General features: G+C 41.0%; 1 pseudogene; it reads right to left on the reverse strand.

The window, feature by feature from the left end:
- Positions 1–15960: 15960 nt before the first annotated feature.
- LOC116095398 lies at positions 15961–16915 on the reverse strand (annotated as a pseudogene).
- Between the last annotated feature and the right edge of the window lie 215 nt (positions 16916–17130).

Genomic DNA, 17130 nt, shown 5'->3' on the forward strand with positions numbered 1-17130 from the left:
TTGTTGATTTTTAAAATATTCAAAATCAGCAAAGCATCATTTAATCTATCCCTGGTATATTTATTATTCCCCCTATACTTTGTGAGCATCTCTTTTAAATTTATTAGATTTTTACATAGCTTGGCCTGTAGGAATGTAAGCTATATTTGCAATAGGCTTCATGCCATAATGTCCATAAAATTGTTATATTCTAATGGACATATATGATGACCATCATCAGCTTTTATCATCAAAGGCATCTCTAAAACAGTCATCATCTCAATAAATGTGTGATCTCAGAATCATCTCCTTCAGAGCTTATGGCGGAAGGCCACTGGAATTTCTAATATGCATCTTTAACACGAAATATCAACATATCTCAATTTTCCAAACTGTATAAAATGAAACATTTATTTTATTATATGATACTGTTTTGAGGCAATATCCATAAGAATATGAATTCTTAATTCAATATATTTCATCTCTATGAGTTGCCATTCCAATTTCTCCAGCCTTTGTGGATTTTTCTCATCTGTAACTGCCTTTTTTATTTCAGCTGTAAGTTCCAGAACCTCTAATCTCTGCTCTATGACCTGTAAGCTAGCATCTAATTTCTCAGTCTCTCTTTTTCTTTGTCATATTTTTATCTCTTATAAAATATATATAATTTATAATAATTATTTTCATGGTGTAAGTATAGCAAGAGTATACATAACCAGGATGTCCTGTGTGTGACATTGTGTTTCCCTTTTATTTTTAACATAGAAAAAAAATGCATACACATTAAACTCTTCTTCCTTCAAAAACTTTACCCTTTTATTTTTAATGTAAATATATTTTATGAAATTTCATGTTCTGTTTAGAAGCTGTTTAGAGCTCTTAAGTCCCCTTGTAGCTTTTGGAAAAGGTTCCATTTGTCTATAGGTTCCTTCTGTCATTTGTAGCACTGCGAATGGAATTAGAGGACAAGGATATTGTTAGATATAGGATGTTAGACACAGAAAGACAACAGATGTTTTTACTTGTATCCAGAAACTAAATAGTTGGTATCAAAAAGAAAAGTAGAAAACATAAAAGTGGTTACCAGAGCTTGAGAAGGTGTAGGGAAAACCTAAACAGAGAGAAGAGAGTTGAAGAATAACTTTTCCAGCTCTATAGAACAATGAGGAGAGTGTTGATTGGCAACAATTAACTGAATATTTTGAAACGGTGAATAGAGAGAGGGGGTCCTGAGTACTCCACTTCAAAGAAGTGGTATGTGTGAGGTGGTAGATACAGCAGTTACCTTGATCTGATCATTTTCTACATGTTTCAAAATGTCACACTGTACCCCTTAAATACTGTATGCCAATTAGTAATATTAAAGATGTCAGTAATTATTTGGCTGAAGTCAACATTCACAATGTCTGTGAAGAACGTGCTGTAAGAAATGGGTATAGGTCTTATCAGAAAAATCTCTAAATCCCATAACTTCCAAAGTTCCATAGTGTTAGCACCCAGAACCTGCGGCAGATATGGGCGGGTCCACAGACCTGTCGCCAAGGCAACGGCCACCATATTCCCAGAATCCATTGGGTTCAACTCCCACCTTTACTTGGACTGCTACGTCACAACATATATATATGTCATGGGTACTTTTATGTGGGTACTTTTCCTCCATCTCTCTCTCTTTCCTCTCTCCCCTCTCTCTCTCTTCCTGCGCCGCTATCCTCCACCTCTTCTAATTAAACCTCTTACACGTGAAGCTGTTTGGGCCTGGTGTCTGCAGACGCATCCGCCGCGACTCGAACCCCAACACATAGTACAAATTACTTGAATCCTCTAAGATTTCATTTTTTTCTTAATTGTCTTTTTATGAGCACAGACAGATAAGAGATAAACTCACCAGCAATGCTCATCTTAAAGACACATTGTGAGGACGGGAAGCCAACAGAAGCCATGATGTGATCAGTGCTAACCACATGACGAGGCTAAGTATATTCTTCATGTATAGGAGAATTTTATTCAAATTCTATTATTTTACTTTTAAAAAAATATGACATGTGTTTACGTATCTGTATGAACATGCACATGAGCACATGTCATGTATAGTGGTATAATAGGACAAAGGACTTAGTGCTCTTCCTTTATCATGTGGGTCCTCAGGACTGAACGCCCACTGTTAGCCTGGTGGCAAGGACTTTTATCCACTCTTTGCCTGTCTCACTGGCTCCAAATCTCATTATTTTAGAAGAAGACGGTAGATTTGGGGTGTGTCTTTGTGATAAATACATGATGACTTTTAGGAACCACCATTTAACTTTCAAATGCTAATGATACCTCCAAACCTCAAAATCCAGCCCCAAATTTTTGCTCAGAACATTTTCAGAAATCTTTTATTTTTCCTACATTTCCTCTGTGATTCCATGGACATTATTGATGCAGTCTGATGATTATATTCCCTGTTGCTTTGTGGTTCTAGACATATTAACAATCAGAATCTACAGACTGGGTATAATTACCACCCTCTGTCTTAGTCACTGTTCTATTGCTGTGAAGAGACATCATAACCAAGGCAACTCGTATAAAAGAAAGTATTTCATTTGGGCTTGCATACAGTTTCAGAGGATTAGTCCATGATTATTTCAGGGAGCAGAGTGGCATGGTACTGGAGCAGTGGCTGGCACAGGCAGGAGGGAGAGAGAGGAGAGAGAAAGAGAAGGGGGAGAGGGAGAGGGAGAGAGAGAGAGAGAGGGAGAGGGAAAGAGAGTGGGAGAGAGGGAGGGAAAGACAGAGTGACAGAGAGAGACTCACCCCCAGTGACACATTTCCTCCAAGGCCCCACCTCCTAATCCTTTCCAAACAGGTGAGAAACAAGCCTTTAAGAACCTATGGAAACCATTCTCTTTTAAACAACCACAATCTCATTTAATCTTCATTTGCAAGCAAGGTGCTCTTCTTGCATCTTGGGAAGCACTTGGTCATCCCAGCCTTTGATATATTTCTCCCTAGTTTATATTCCTTAATTCAGAAGAATCATCAGCCTCAGAAAATGTTATCAGCCTCAATACAGGGGAGAGGGAGCCATAAGAGATTGAGTGTAATACCTGTCATCAGATCCCAGAAGGGCTTAAACAATGATAGAGAGAAGATTAGATGTAGCATAAGTAAGTGGCCCATTTTATGTTATGAAACATAAATATCAAAAAGAAGCTCAGAGAGGATGGGGTAAATATGGAATGAAGAGATACATCCAATGTTGTCTTCTTCAGAAACACGAGGATTCCTCTTTTGTCTTCTATTGACCATTCTGACAAAGTGGTAGTAAAGGGACTTTTTATACTTTAAATAATTACCTTTTGCCGTGTCTTTGAGAACAAAAGCTCTCATAGAATTGCCCTACTTTGGAGCCAGTGCTAACAGGAACTGATTTATGAAGAGAGTGAGCATACTTGCTTAAGAATGGATGACTTCCAGAGAAGCAAATGATAGATGGAGGATGCTTCAGAAGATGAAGGACTTCACTGTAGTGAAAGCATGTACTCTAGATGTGTATAGAGTCAAAACTGGTCCTGAGATTCAGAGGCAGGCATGGGGAGGAGAGTTGAGTGGCTGGCCCCAGGGTAGCATCAAAGGTGAGCAGGATGGGGATTTAAAGAATGCCAGCTCAGGGCCACCTGCATAGGTGGGTTCTTGTTCAAAAGTACTCAAGCCTCATCAAATTAAAAAGCTTCTATGTTGCAACAGCAATGATCAGCTGAGAGGCACAGAGATATGGAATGGGACAAAATACTTTTAAATCATGCATTTGGTAAGGAGTTAATATTGGAAGATTAAAGCAGTTGAATCAAAACAAAGAAAGCAACCACATTAGAAAATGGGTAAAGAGCTGAAAATATATTTTTTATTTCAAAAGTAAGCAAACCAATAGATAGCGGGTACATGCATAACATCAATGATGATCTGAGAAAGATAAATTGCAACCACAATAAGACATCGCTAACAGGATCTATTCATCTGTTCAAATAGGTATCAAAAGTGATGAGAGATATGTTAGAAGGGATATGGAGAAAAGAAAACCCTTGTGCACTGTTGATGAAAATTGGAAGTTATATGATTGTTAATGGAAAACAGAATGAAGAGTCCTCAAGAAACACAGATAGAACTTCCATAGGATCCAGAGGTCTCATTATTGGAATAAAATTAACATGTCAAAAATGTACTCCCGCCCCTCCCATTGCAGCATTATTCACAGGCCATGATATAGAATTAACCTAAATGCCTATTGACTGAGGAATAGATTAAGAACACACACGCACATGCACACACACACACACACACACAGATATTCTTCAGCCTTTAAAAATAAGTTATGTCATTTGTGACCACAGAGACAGATCACAACATTATGTTATGTAAAATAAATCGAAGAAAGACAAATGCTGCATGATTTCTCTTAAAATACTGAAATTTAAACAGTTGAGCTCATACAAGCAGAGACAAGAATAGGAGTTAACAGGGTCAGAGGGTAGAAATATTAGTTTAAGGATATAAAATTTTAGTTAGACAGGATAAATAAGCTCAAAGATCTGTTGCATAACATGATGACTGTAGCTAATGCCAGTGTGATTAATTCTTAAAAATAGCTAAAAGACTCATTTTAAAGGTTCTCATTACCAAAAAAATAAGAGAGATAAAGCATATGCGTATTAATTCTGTTTATTCCAAGAGAGAAATTTTAAAAACAACATGCTATATATTATATACAAGTTTTATCAAATAAAAGTTTAAAACAAAGTTACTTGGTACCAATAAGTTCTACAGAATAAACATCCAAAGATTTTTCATTCTAAAATAGCTCCCTGAGGTGATTCCCCCTCGACACATGTGCTAACCAGGCCTGGCTCTTTAGTGTCTCGGTTTGGATGGGATAGGGTACTTTCAAGACAGTAGAACATTCACAAGGGCTCTAGATTATAGTCTAAAGACCAAAATGTAGAAGAGAAGATAAATGTGACAGGAAAAATAAACTTTGGAAAGCAGATCCCATGCACATATACTCCCACACTCATTTGCCTGATGTCTAGGTCCACCTAGAGTGGATCTTAAGTTTTCCTGGATCCAGTGATGGTGACAGAAGATGAGGTATGCCCTCAATTAAGGCAGTTAATTTAGACAGTTCAGTTGTTATCTGCCTCTGACTACCTGACCAGGTTTAGAAAAGTGGCTCGTACATTATCTTTGAGACATAACTCCACTTGCTGCCCCAACTGCAGATAAGTAGTTTCTGATACATTCTGTTGCCCTTTCTACCTAGTAGCAGCTTCTGGCCACCTCTCTGTAGTGGTTTTGCATTTTGTCTATTCTGACCAGAGCATTCTAACTGTCCAGCTGGTCTTTCTAATACAGACTGTTCTCTGTGTACCTACATGGAGCCTGATGCCTGGTACTTCCTGATTGTAGCCACGATGCCTGGACCACATCACTGCTCTACATGTTGAATATTTAACAGCTATCTAGCTGAACTAGAACCTATTTTGGCTGTTGGTTCAGGTGATTATATAGAGTCATCTTGAGAGTCAGTCATGATCTCAATTCCTAGCTATACCATCTTGAAAAGTAGCATTCTCTTTCTGAGCCTTGGTTTTCTCAGCAGTAAATGTTAAAAAGGGAAAACTAATACCTGTCTCGGTAGACAACATAGGATGAAATGCTGATACTGCAAACTCCTAGTGCCAAGTCTGACATAGATCAACTATCAAATCAATGATGGACATTTGTATTGATCTTAGATATCTCCATACTGTCCTTGGACTGTAATTGTCTTTTGGCCCCTTAATCTAGGTCAGTTTCTACAACTTGTGTTCCAATATTGAGGCAGTAGTAGGAATGAGAGTGGAGCACGGGAATGCAAAGCTTTCCAACAACTTCCAAGGTGCTATGCTGACCAGATACTGTCCAGAGTAAGGCGAGAGGCATGAAGGGAGGTAGGCTGAGCACTGAAATCAGACAGTACTTCTTTCCCTGCTGATCCTGGCCTGCTATCCCCAGCTTATCCAGACATCAGTATTTCCAAAGGAGCCAGAACTTGGCTTATGTCATCACTGCAGAAGAGTACAGTTCAGCTGATTACAAATACGTGTTGCGTTGGCATGCCCATGGGCTTTGAATAATACCTTCACATCAATAACTATACATGCTTTAAGGCGTCATCTCACTCTGTTGCACAAGCTGTCTGTGAACTCATGGCAATCCTCTGGTTTCAGTCACCATATGCGAGCCACTATACATGGCAAAACCTTTGTTTGAAAAGTACATCTCCTTCCATTCCTTTAAGTACCCTGCCATTTACCAATAATAACTGTCTAGTAATTTGTCAGAATGGGTTGCAACAGAAGCCACTCTCTGGCTCCATTTTCCCCAATCCTTGCTCTACCTAGTCTAAACTTCTAAGCTCAGAGGAGAACAAGTATGTGATCTGATTAACATTACTTGGCCCAGTGGCCTCAGCTTATGCTACCCTCCCAACCCTACACGCTGCCACAGTCCTGCTTCTATTCCTGCCTTTTCAGGATCTTGTCTCTATCCCATTGCCTGTGCTGCTCTGTCTCCCTCCCTTCCCTCTCCCCTGCTCTTTGCCTGGCAAGCTGCTATTCAGAAAAAAAAAAAAAAAAAAAAAAAAAGACTGTTCATTCCCGCTAGGATTCATCCTTTCTCTTTTCAAGCTTTGGCTAGATACATTCCGCTACTCTCTCATTGGCGGCAAAACACTTAAGCCATATTATAAATGAACTACCCGTGGATGGTCTGCCCCCTCTAGACCCTTGCTACTTGAGATGGTAGTCACACCGACTCTCCAGCCCACCTTCCGCCTATTGAACCAAGGTTTCACTTTAACAAGCTCCCAGGTGATCCCTCTGCTCACTGGAGTGTGAGGGGCCTGCTTTAAGAGGTAGTCTATCAGGAAGCTTTTAAGGGTCGGGGCTGCCTTTTGTCACTGAACCTCCAGCAGTGACATGGTGCCTGCATAACACGGGGACTAAACTTAGGCACTGTGCTAGCACCTGCTCACTACTTGGCCTGGTGTACTGGTTTCTCCTCCCTGAGAAGGGTCAGAACCTGTTTTCAAAGGAGGTCTTGTAGAAGTCCTTCTTATGTGGAAAAGCATAGGCCCAAATCAGACAAAAGCATAGGATCTACTCCTGTCCAGAGCCCAGCACTCCTAGTTCATGTAGTCCTGGGATCTGACCTCAGCACCTTTTTTGAAAAATGAGCTGCCTTCAGATAGTCCATTGTGAACATGTATTTCTGCAGTAACTACAGAACTGAAAGGCCCAGCGTGAGCCAGTGACAGAGGAATAGAATGGGGGCATGATAATGGACCCTAGCTTCACTTCACTAACCCTAAAGTCCATGAGTAATGTCTAATATGTTAACATGTTATGAATGCAGGCTCTCTCCCTCTCCAAACTTCCCTCTTCCCCTCCCCCTCTTGTGTGTTCCTCTGTGTCTGCCTTCTCTTTTGAGATAACGTCAAACTCTGGAGATCAGGTTGGACAGAATAAGAGGGAGGAGGGAGGGTCAGAATCTAAAACTCAGACGACACAAATGCAGACGCAGATGTCAGAACAATATGAGAAGAGAACATAAGCCCAGAAATGAGGACAGCCACAAGAAACCATAAAAGGTGAAGAAACGCACTTCCCTGGCCTGCCAGTACCTAGGGGTGAGCATCCACCCTCCAGAACTACAGGAGAACAAATTGAAGTTATTTTAAGCCACCAAACTTGTAGGAATTTGTTACAGCAATTTTGGAAAATTCACGGGTTTTTCACATTAATGCAACATTCCTTTCTACAAGCCAAAAAATGTGATAACATCTGGCCTGCCCACGGCCCTACACAACCTGAACAGTTTTTATTTCCATCTAATTTTTTTTTTTAGAAGTTACAGAAAGGGGGATACTTATGGGTAACAGAGAGCAAGAAATGGGTTCTATCTTGATTTTCAAAAGATGCAGCATTTTTTTGAACATATTTCCTTCTCTATACAAGAATACTTTTCCAAAGGCATCTTGGAGCCTGACACCCTGAGAGCTTCTGAAAAGCCAGAGTTTCCAAAGAACAACAATGAAGTTGTCATCCTGGGTTGATAAATTGATGGCTGGGAGCTCTGGAGGCTTGGTGGGGAGAGCCAGGCATTGCAACCACACAGTGAAAAGTCCCTGGAGCCATCACTGCAGAAAACCAGTAGCTCCTATTAAATCAATATCTTCCCAGAAGAATTTTAAATTATTTTTATTACTGTTTGCTTGAAAGAGAGAGAGAGAGAGAGAGAGAGAGAGAGAGAGAGAGAGAGTCAGATCTGTCTAGAGCATGAAATCCACCTGACATTATGATTCTGACAGACCATTTAGGCTGATCCCTTTGAAAGATCTCATTAAAAGTGGCGCCCACAGCAGCTTTGATTTTCACACGGCATGAGCCTCCCTCTGGAGAGCTAACAATGGTCTAGATGCCAGAGGATCCCAAACAGCTGAAGTTTCCTTGGTGTGCACAGCTAAAGCTACTTTCTCAAGGCCTCTGCAAATCGCATTACTTCAGCTATGGGTAGCTGCAGCTGAATCCCAAGGAAGAGCTTTCTCCTGAGTTTTCAACACTGGAGACAAGTAGCAGCGACTGGACGATTCTGCCCCAGAAAGGGAATGCCCATCTTACCTGCTTGGAACAGTGTTCCCAAGTCTAAGGGCAGCCCAAGGGGAGAAGAGCCAGTTGTTCGTTCAGAAGCTGAGCCAGCCAAAGCAGGTCTGATCCAAGCATCCAAAAGGGATGACAGCTTAATTCCTGCCCCGCAGCTGGGAAGCCTTGGCAGGGGTTAATTAATTTCCTTTCTAGCAGTTTCCTGGGAGAGTTAACACTGGTTCTTAGCTTTGTGAACCCACAACACTTCCCACATGAGGCCTGAGGAAAGGGGCAAAGTGAGTTAGTTTCAGATCACTCCCATCATATCTTATTCTCTCCATCTCTAGAGATCAGGCAGGTAACATACAGACTGCTCAGAAAGAGTAGCAGCCAGGGCCTTCCTCAGGGATAATCCAAACAGGCCAGATTTGCCTTTGGTTTGTCAAAGCAATCATTCTAGTGTCCCTTCCTCTTAAATGCATGCCCCTGTGCGTTTTTAGATCTCAGCCTTATTGTTAAGCTAGGTGAAACTTCAGATAATAACTGAAAATCTTTAACCCCATATTACATTTATTCAATAGATATAAGAATCTCTAACCTGTGTCTGAAGTAGAAAGAAGAGCTCAATAAGGGAAGGGATGTTCACAAAGCCTCTAACGTATGTGGCAGTGTGCCTATTTTCACTCGTGTCTTTATTAAATGTAGATGCCTGGCATATTCAATAACTTTCCCTTCAAGGGACAGCTGGTAAGACAAAGCAAGAAGTTTGACTTGGCCCACACAATTCTAAACATACGTTTCTTTCTGCACTAGTTATAAGCCAAATATCTGACACTTAATACTTCACAATAAACCATTAGATTCAAGTACTAGCTTTGCTATTTATCAGTTGCATGATTTGAGGTTTAATTGCTCAAATTCTCTAAGCCTTGGCATTTTTGTGTTTAAAGGAAGCTGGTAATGTCTGGAGGGGGTATGTGCACTGTGTAGTACAGTACTTACATGAAGGAAATGCTCAGGGGTAACGACGTCATTGTTATTCTATGCTGTTTTTCAAGGACCTCACTCTCCAATAGCAAATCCTGCCCAGCACACCCACTCCTCTCTGTAGTCTTCTGAAATGACTTTAGAATGCTGTCCTACAACAGCAAAAATTTCCATGTGAGGGGTTTAGTGGTGTTTGTTCATTTGTTGGGCTTTCTGCTCTATCTAGTAACCCAAGTTCTATCCCTGGGACTCATATGGTACAAGGAGAAAACCAAATCCTGTAAGTTGTCTAACCTCTATGTGTGTGTCGTGTCATGTGTACACCTGCAGGAAATACACATACATACTCTCACACATAATTTTTTTTTTTTAAATTTCCAACTGAGTACCTTTTAGGTCATAAAGTTGGCTTGATCAGCCTTAGGCATCATGTTTTCTACACCACTTATTTTCTTGTACAGAATAAACCTTTGGTTCTCTTAGTTCCACTTGTGAGAATATCAACTGTTGTTATTAGTTTACAAACTCTTGGTAATCTCTTCAGTAAGTAAATTACTTCTATACACATAATTCTGGTGAATAGATGAATATCTCAAAGCAGTTCTAATGAATCTCTTACAACCCCAATATCCTGACTCACCTTCTATTGTAATGTGTTGAATCAAAACCCTTGTCTTCCCTTGCCAGAGTAATTTAAGGGAGCACAATTTCTCCCAAGGACTCCCAAGTTATAGGAGGTTCTGAGACCAAAAGGGAGGTCAGACTACACAGCCAGCCAGAGAACATGCCCTATACCGAAGTGCATTGGTATGTATTTCAGGCAAAAAAAAATATCACATAAATTCATCGGAAGTTAAGTAAGAGAATATCCAGTGTGTTCTCCTGTGGCAGGTGAGAGTTATGGACAAACTGGGCACCCATGAAAAGAGAATCAGTTAAGTAAGATGTAGTGGTAAGTGGACCCTAAGCAACACTGTGTGACAGACAGAAGCAATGAACTTGATTTAATTTCATCAACACACAGAGATCACAAACAAGGTGAGGCGGAAAAGAAAGGGCAGGGCAAAACATGGAAGCATTTTCATAAAGTAAAAGTATTGACACGTGAGGCAGCATGACTTACTTTCTATTATTTTTATTTTTATTTTATTTTATTTTATATTTTATGTGTCTGGGTGTTTTGCCTTCGTGTTTATGTACCGTGTGCATGTATGATACTCTAGAAGGCCAGAAGGTGTGACTCAGCTGGAACTGTTCTCGTTGTTAGCTGCCATGAGTATGCTGGGAATCAAAGCCAGGACCTCTGAAAGATTAATAAGTGCTTTTTAACTGTCAGACCATCTCTTCAACACTCAGCATGGTCTGCTGTACAAGAAGGCCCTGTACGGTGACCCAAATCATGATAGAAACAACCTAAAGGAAGGAAAGATTCAAGTTTGCTCATAATCTCAGAAGTATTCCATTCCAGAGGCTGGGGAGGCTGGGGGTAGGACAGAGTAGCTCCCTCAAAGCAGCGGGAGCATGAGCCAGAGGCGCTGTTCATGTCATGGCTAACCTAGAAGCAGAGCATGCAGACCAGAACCAGAGGCAGATACAACCTTCAAAGGTCCACTCTTCAAAGTGACTTACTTCTGCCTGTCAATTCAGAGTTCCTAAAAGCTCCACAGCTTTTGAAATGACATCAGATACTCAGAACATGAGCCTGTAGGGTATGTAAGGATTCAAACTGAAAAGAGTACTTTTTTTTTTTTTTTTTTTTTTTTTTGAGACAGGGTTTCTCTGTGTAGCCCTGGCTGTCCTAGAACTTACTCTGTAGACCAGGCTGGCCTCGAACTCAGAAATCCGCCTGCCTCTACCTCCCTAGTAAGAGTAGCTGGGCAGTGGTGGCACACGCCTTTCATCCCAGCACTTGGGAGGCAGAAACAGGCAGATTTCTGAGTTCGAGGCTAGCCTTGTCTACAGAGTGAGTTTCAGGACAGCTACTCAGAGAAACCCTGTCTCGAAAAACCAAAAAACAGAACAAAACAAAACAAAACAAACAAACAAAAAACTGAAAGAGTATACACCAATTCATCTAAGCATGTTAGAGGAGATATCAATCAATGGAGACAGTGTGTGCCATTTTTAGATAAATAGGATAGGTTCAGCTTTCCACACCTCAGAATCAGTCAAACCAAGCAAAATGCAAGTAAGATGCAAGTCGAGTAGCATGAGGCACACAGGGGAAGCATAAACAGAATTAACGTGAAAGGACCTGGTTTGAAAGGACCAGGTTAGAAGGCCTAGCTTCTAACTGCTGCTGGAGGGCAGGATGTGGGTGGATAAAGGGAGGAAGGGCCTTTGAAGGGAGAAGTAATTACTTAAGCACACACTATCAAAGCGGGCACAAGTCAATTTTGGAAAGGACTTACTGTACACATAGAAACTGGAATTTTCTTACTGTACACATAGCTGGAATTGAGTACCTGAAAAAGTCAAGATGATGATGATGGCTAACACCTAGAGCAGGACCCAGAAGGCCCGCTGGCATTTGCTACACACTGAGCAGCCAGAGAATGTTTCAAGCTGGAAAAAGGTATGTGTACATGGAATTTATTGCAAGAATCCAGTTAATATCATATGGCAGGGTGGAGATGGGACCGTGTGTGGTCAGATAGCCACATCTTTGTATAGAACACATCCTGTGGATATGTGTGAGGAGTGCAGTTCCCTAAGCTTGACTCTAATCCATGAACCAAGAGGTATGGAGCTAGAGCTCTGGAGTCTCCATTTTCAGATTAGTCTCCTGGATAATATTTAGCTCACTGAGTATTAAAAACGATGTCATTTTCAACCACAAGTGCATATTAAATTCATGTGAGGAGAGTTGGAATTGTTTGGTATCTGGAACAATGAGCATGCAATTACCCTGGAGTCTACAGGGTCAGGTCCTGGCCATCTGCACTGGGCCAAGCTGCTCAGCAGCTAATTCCAGTGTGCAGCCAAGGACAGGAATGCCTGCTCTCCAACAAGCCTCTTTTAGAAAACTTGAGAGTCAGGAAGACTTCCCTCCATTCCATCTTCATTTTATCTTCAGCTAATTTGATTCTCTACTTAATTGGATCAAAGCTGCAGGCTCTAAATCACTTATATTAAAAATATAAATTACCCAATCTTTTACTTCAGAAACCCCTAGGCACACTCTACAGTACTTTTCCATCCCTGGCCTTGGGCAATTGACATTTGATTATCATAAAAAGGATAAAGTTAGAATTAAGTAAAAGTAGCTGGATCTCTGATGGAGTTTAATCTGACAAAAGGCACCAATGGCTGGTGGCAGGGCATGAGCATGCCTTGTTTACTGAATACACCTTGCAAAGACAGTCAAAAACAGGCATGTAGACATCGTGCATAGACTAACTTAGGGTGCTGCCAATAGGCTTGAAATAAGGAAAGCAACGTTGGCTCTGTAACCCTGTGCAGCACTAAGACACAAAGACCTTGGAATTCGATCTTATTAGTCAGTGAATATACTTCTGCTGCAGATGGGGTCTGGGCCCAGTACTCTGGGCTACTCTCTCTTCCCAGGAAAGCATCTACAGCAGGCTCGAGAACTCGCATAAGCCACAACAGAATCTGGCAACTCAGTGGCAGAATGTGGAAAGACTCTCCATTAAATAGAAAAAAAAGCAATGGATTTTAAAGCCCACCTGACCTCCTTCAATCAAAATGCAACTGATCTTTTGATAATATATAAATTTTTTTTAAAATTAAGTTTTAGAATTAATGCTAGATGCTAAAACTGATAAATAATCAAGTTTAAAATGATAAGTATTGAAATGGTGAAAATACACACACACACATCTACATACACATATAAACATAATCAGTAGAAAAACATGAGAAATAAACTGGGTATGGTGGCACACACCTATACAACCCAGCATTCCTGTGGTGGAAAAGGGGGTACCATGAGTTTGAGGACAACTTGAGCTACATAGATTCTGTTTTAAGAAAAAAGGAGGGAAGGGGCAGTAATGTAACTTAGTGCTAGAGTACTTGTCTAGCTGTACAGGAGTCTAGATGTGACCCCTTAGCACAGAAAAGAAAAGGAACAGAAGATGGAAACAAAGAGGAAGAAAGAAGGGAAGGAAAGAAAAGGAGGAGGAAAAGAGAAGAAGGGGAAAGGAGGAGAAGAAAAAAAGGAATGGAAAAGGGTTAAGTGCTTTCCTCTCATTTTGTAGTGTGGCAAAATGATTTTGAGGGTATTTGGGAAAAAAAAGCAGCAAAAATGTAGTGGCAACCATGGCTTCCGTGAGCAGTATTCTAACTTCACAACAGAACTACAAAACCAAGAACCAATCTCAGCACTAGAACAGAATCAATACAATAAGGTAGAAAGTACATAAATATCAAAATTAAATACATGCTTACACAAAACATTTGTGATTAACAGAAAAAATACCGGGCTGGTTTTCTAGAGGAACAGACTGAGCACTCCACCCAAACACCGAGTGGGATCACAGGCAAGTTAAGCATTTATGTATCTTAAATGATAAAATATCCATGAAGCACATCATGAAATGATAAATCAGACAGTAAAACCTAATGAAGCGTAAATTTCAGGTTTGTATACAGGCAGCTAGCAGGATAGCTTAGTAGGTAAGGTTGCTTGCTGCCATAGCTGACAATCTGACTACAATTGCCAGGTCCCACAGGGTGGAAAGATAGAACCAACACCTGAAAGCTGTCCTCTGATTCCCCCTCCCCCGACACACACACCATGGTACATGTGTACATGTTCATGTACATATACACACAATAAATAAAACTATTGTTTATAAAAGATTCCTGTATGAAATAGAGAAAAATGAAAAGAAGAGAGCTCTGCCATAGTCCAGTATCTTACACATCAGATAAGATGCCGTGCTTTGAAGAGGGAAGCCCATTTAGCCTAAGCCCCATGCAAGATTCTAAGTGACACCACATAGGTTGTATGACACACTTTTCACTGGAAAATGTGAACAAATTCCTATTCACCCTGGATAGGGAGCCAACAATAGACCAAAGCACAGATTCTATTAAAGTCCAACTTGGTGAACTATTGATTTTTTTTATTGGGGTTACTTACAGTAATATGGGTGAGGGGTTACTTACAGGAACAGAAATGACTCTAAGAAAACTGCATCGCCAAAGCCCATTCCAGCATGGGTGACTACTCACAAAGCTTCCAGGTAGCTCAACTGGTCTTTGTTTCCTCTAGACTGTTCAGCTAGTCTCTGATCCTGCAGGGCTGCCAGACTGGGCTCTGATTCTTTCAGGCAGCTGGTCTTGTCTGAGAGTGACTCTCAGAAGTCTTTACTGCTTATATACACATGCAATGGGAGAATCCTAATGAATCTGGTCAGTTTTAGGGACTTCCTGAAGCTAGAGTTGTTTACTTCCGGTTTTAAGGAACATCCTTGCAGTATTTCACTTCCCCTTAGAATATCCTGTTGCTTTACCTCGCTGTGAACATTTTGCCTTAAGAGGTTTCCCTCCAAGATGGAAGGTTTTACTCTCAGGAAATTTCTACATGATACCATATCCTCTTCCAGATGTGACTAGATGAATGACTGAAAGCTTAAAAGCCCTTGCTGCTTTTGAGGAGGACTAAGGCTCGATTCACAGCTCACATATCAGGTGGCTAGCAACCACCTGTGTTGGCATTGGTCTTTTGTGGCTATGTATTCAGATGCTAAATTCCATAGCAGTAGATAGCAGTTGCCCCAAGAGGACTAATTCTCTCACAGGAGTTTGATGTGCAAATCTTGCTCTCCAAGTCAATTGGTTAATAAAATGCTAAAGCCTGTGATTGGGCAGTAGAGAGAGCTAAGTGGGACTTCCTGGGAGGGAGAAAGGAATTCTGGGAAGAAGAAAGAGGAATTCATTAGCAGGAAACAGCAGAAGATATAAACATAACTACAGGCCTGGAAGGTATAGCTAGCCACTGGGCTGGATAAGGCTAAATGGTCGGGTTAACTTAAATGAACTAGCTGAGAGCCTGCCCAGCTAAGGCCTAAGCTTTGAACTAGTAAAAAGTCTCTGTGTGGTTATTTTGGGGAGCTAGATGGTTCCTCAAAGGAGTAACTGCAGCCATATTAATTTCCAACATTAATTAATATGTACAGAATATTGATAATCATTTTCATATACATGTGTAACTCCAACTCTAGGGGGTCCGATACCCTCTTCGGGCTCTTCAGACACACAGAGAGACATGTACATGCACAATAAATAAATAAATAAATAAATAAATAAATAAATATTCTTTTAAAAGAAAGTATTTTTGTGCTCATGTAACAGCTCACACTCATTTTTTTTTCTCGATCAATATGTTTATTGTCTTTATGAAAAAATCTTCATAAAAAATTGTTTTAGCTTTCAGCAGCCCATTCCTGAGCTCTGAGGAAGCTTGCCTTCTTTTGAGCAACCCAGTCTTTCTTCTGGGCAAGAGACATCTTGGGACGATTCTACCTCCTCTTCTTCACTTCTCTCTTGGGCTTCTTCTCATAGACTGGGTTCTCTCGGATAGCAGCATGAGCTTTCTTATACATCTCCTCCATCATGTCTGGAGTTACGTTGTTCTTGATGTACTGAGAGAACTGTTTCTTGTACGCATCTTCATCTTCCTCCATTAGATAGCGCATGTAGTCTGCCACATTCTGACCCATGATGTGCTTCCGATGCACCTCTTCATTGAACTCCTTGCTTTCAGAGTCATAACCAGGGTATCGTTTGGTACCATGAGGGATAGACAAGCCTCCATCCTCAGCTCCCTTCAGGGCCCCAAAAACTTTATTGCCAGTTATAGTTCGGGCAAGACCTGCATCCAAATAGCAAGTGAAGGCACCAGGCTGACCGTCAGTGCTTTCCACATTGTATTTACCTCCATTCACCTCCACTTGGCCTTCATTGATCTTGTCCATGCCAAACCTATTCAAAAGCCTGCGGGCCAGCAGCAGGCCAGTGCAATAGGCTGCAGCATAATTTGTCAGGCCAACTTTCACACCGTATTTTGGAAGTTCATGTGCATATGCTGCACAGACGATCATATCCCCTTCTACACGGGCATATGCAATCTGGCAGATGGTATCTCTGTTAGTTACACGAACTATCATCCTGTATTTGGGTGTGTTATACTTGTTCTTGTACTGGATCACCAAGCGTTCTCGTGCATAGTAGTCAGTTTTGCCCTCTTGACACCTTCTAAATCTCACTTGGTATCTTTTAAAGTAGGCCTTATTCTTAACAACTTTCACAAACCTCATCCTGTGGAACAGAGACCCGCAACCGGGTCTCCACGCAGACCTGCAGTGTCAGCCGCACTAGGGGGAAAAAGACAGCTCACACTCTTATGGCCATGTCACACCTCACTCAAAATTCTTTGGTCTGAATGCACACACACTTCTCTCTCTTCCCTGTGCTAATAATCTGCTTGTTCTTCGATTTCTCTTATTCAAAGGGAACTCAATCTTACTTGATT

The sequence above is a fragment of the Mastomys coucha genome, unplaced genomic scaffold, assembly GCF_008632895.1.
Source record: "Mastomys coucha isolate ucsf_1 unplaced genomic scaffold, UCSF_Mcou_1 pScaffold18, whole genome shotgun sequence".
Lineage (NCBI taxonomy): Eukaryota > Metazoa > Chordata > Mammalia > Rodentia > Muridae > Mastomys > Mastomys coucha.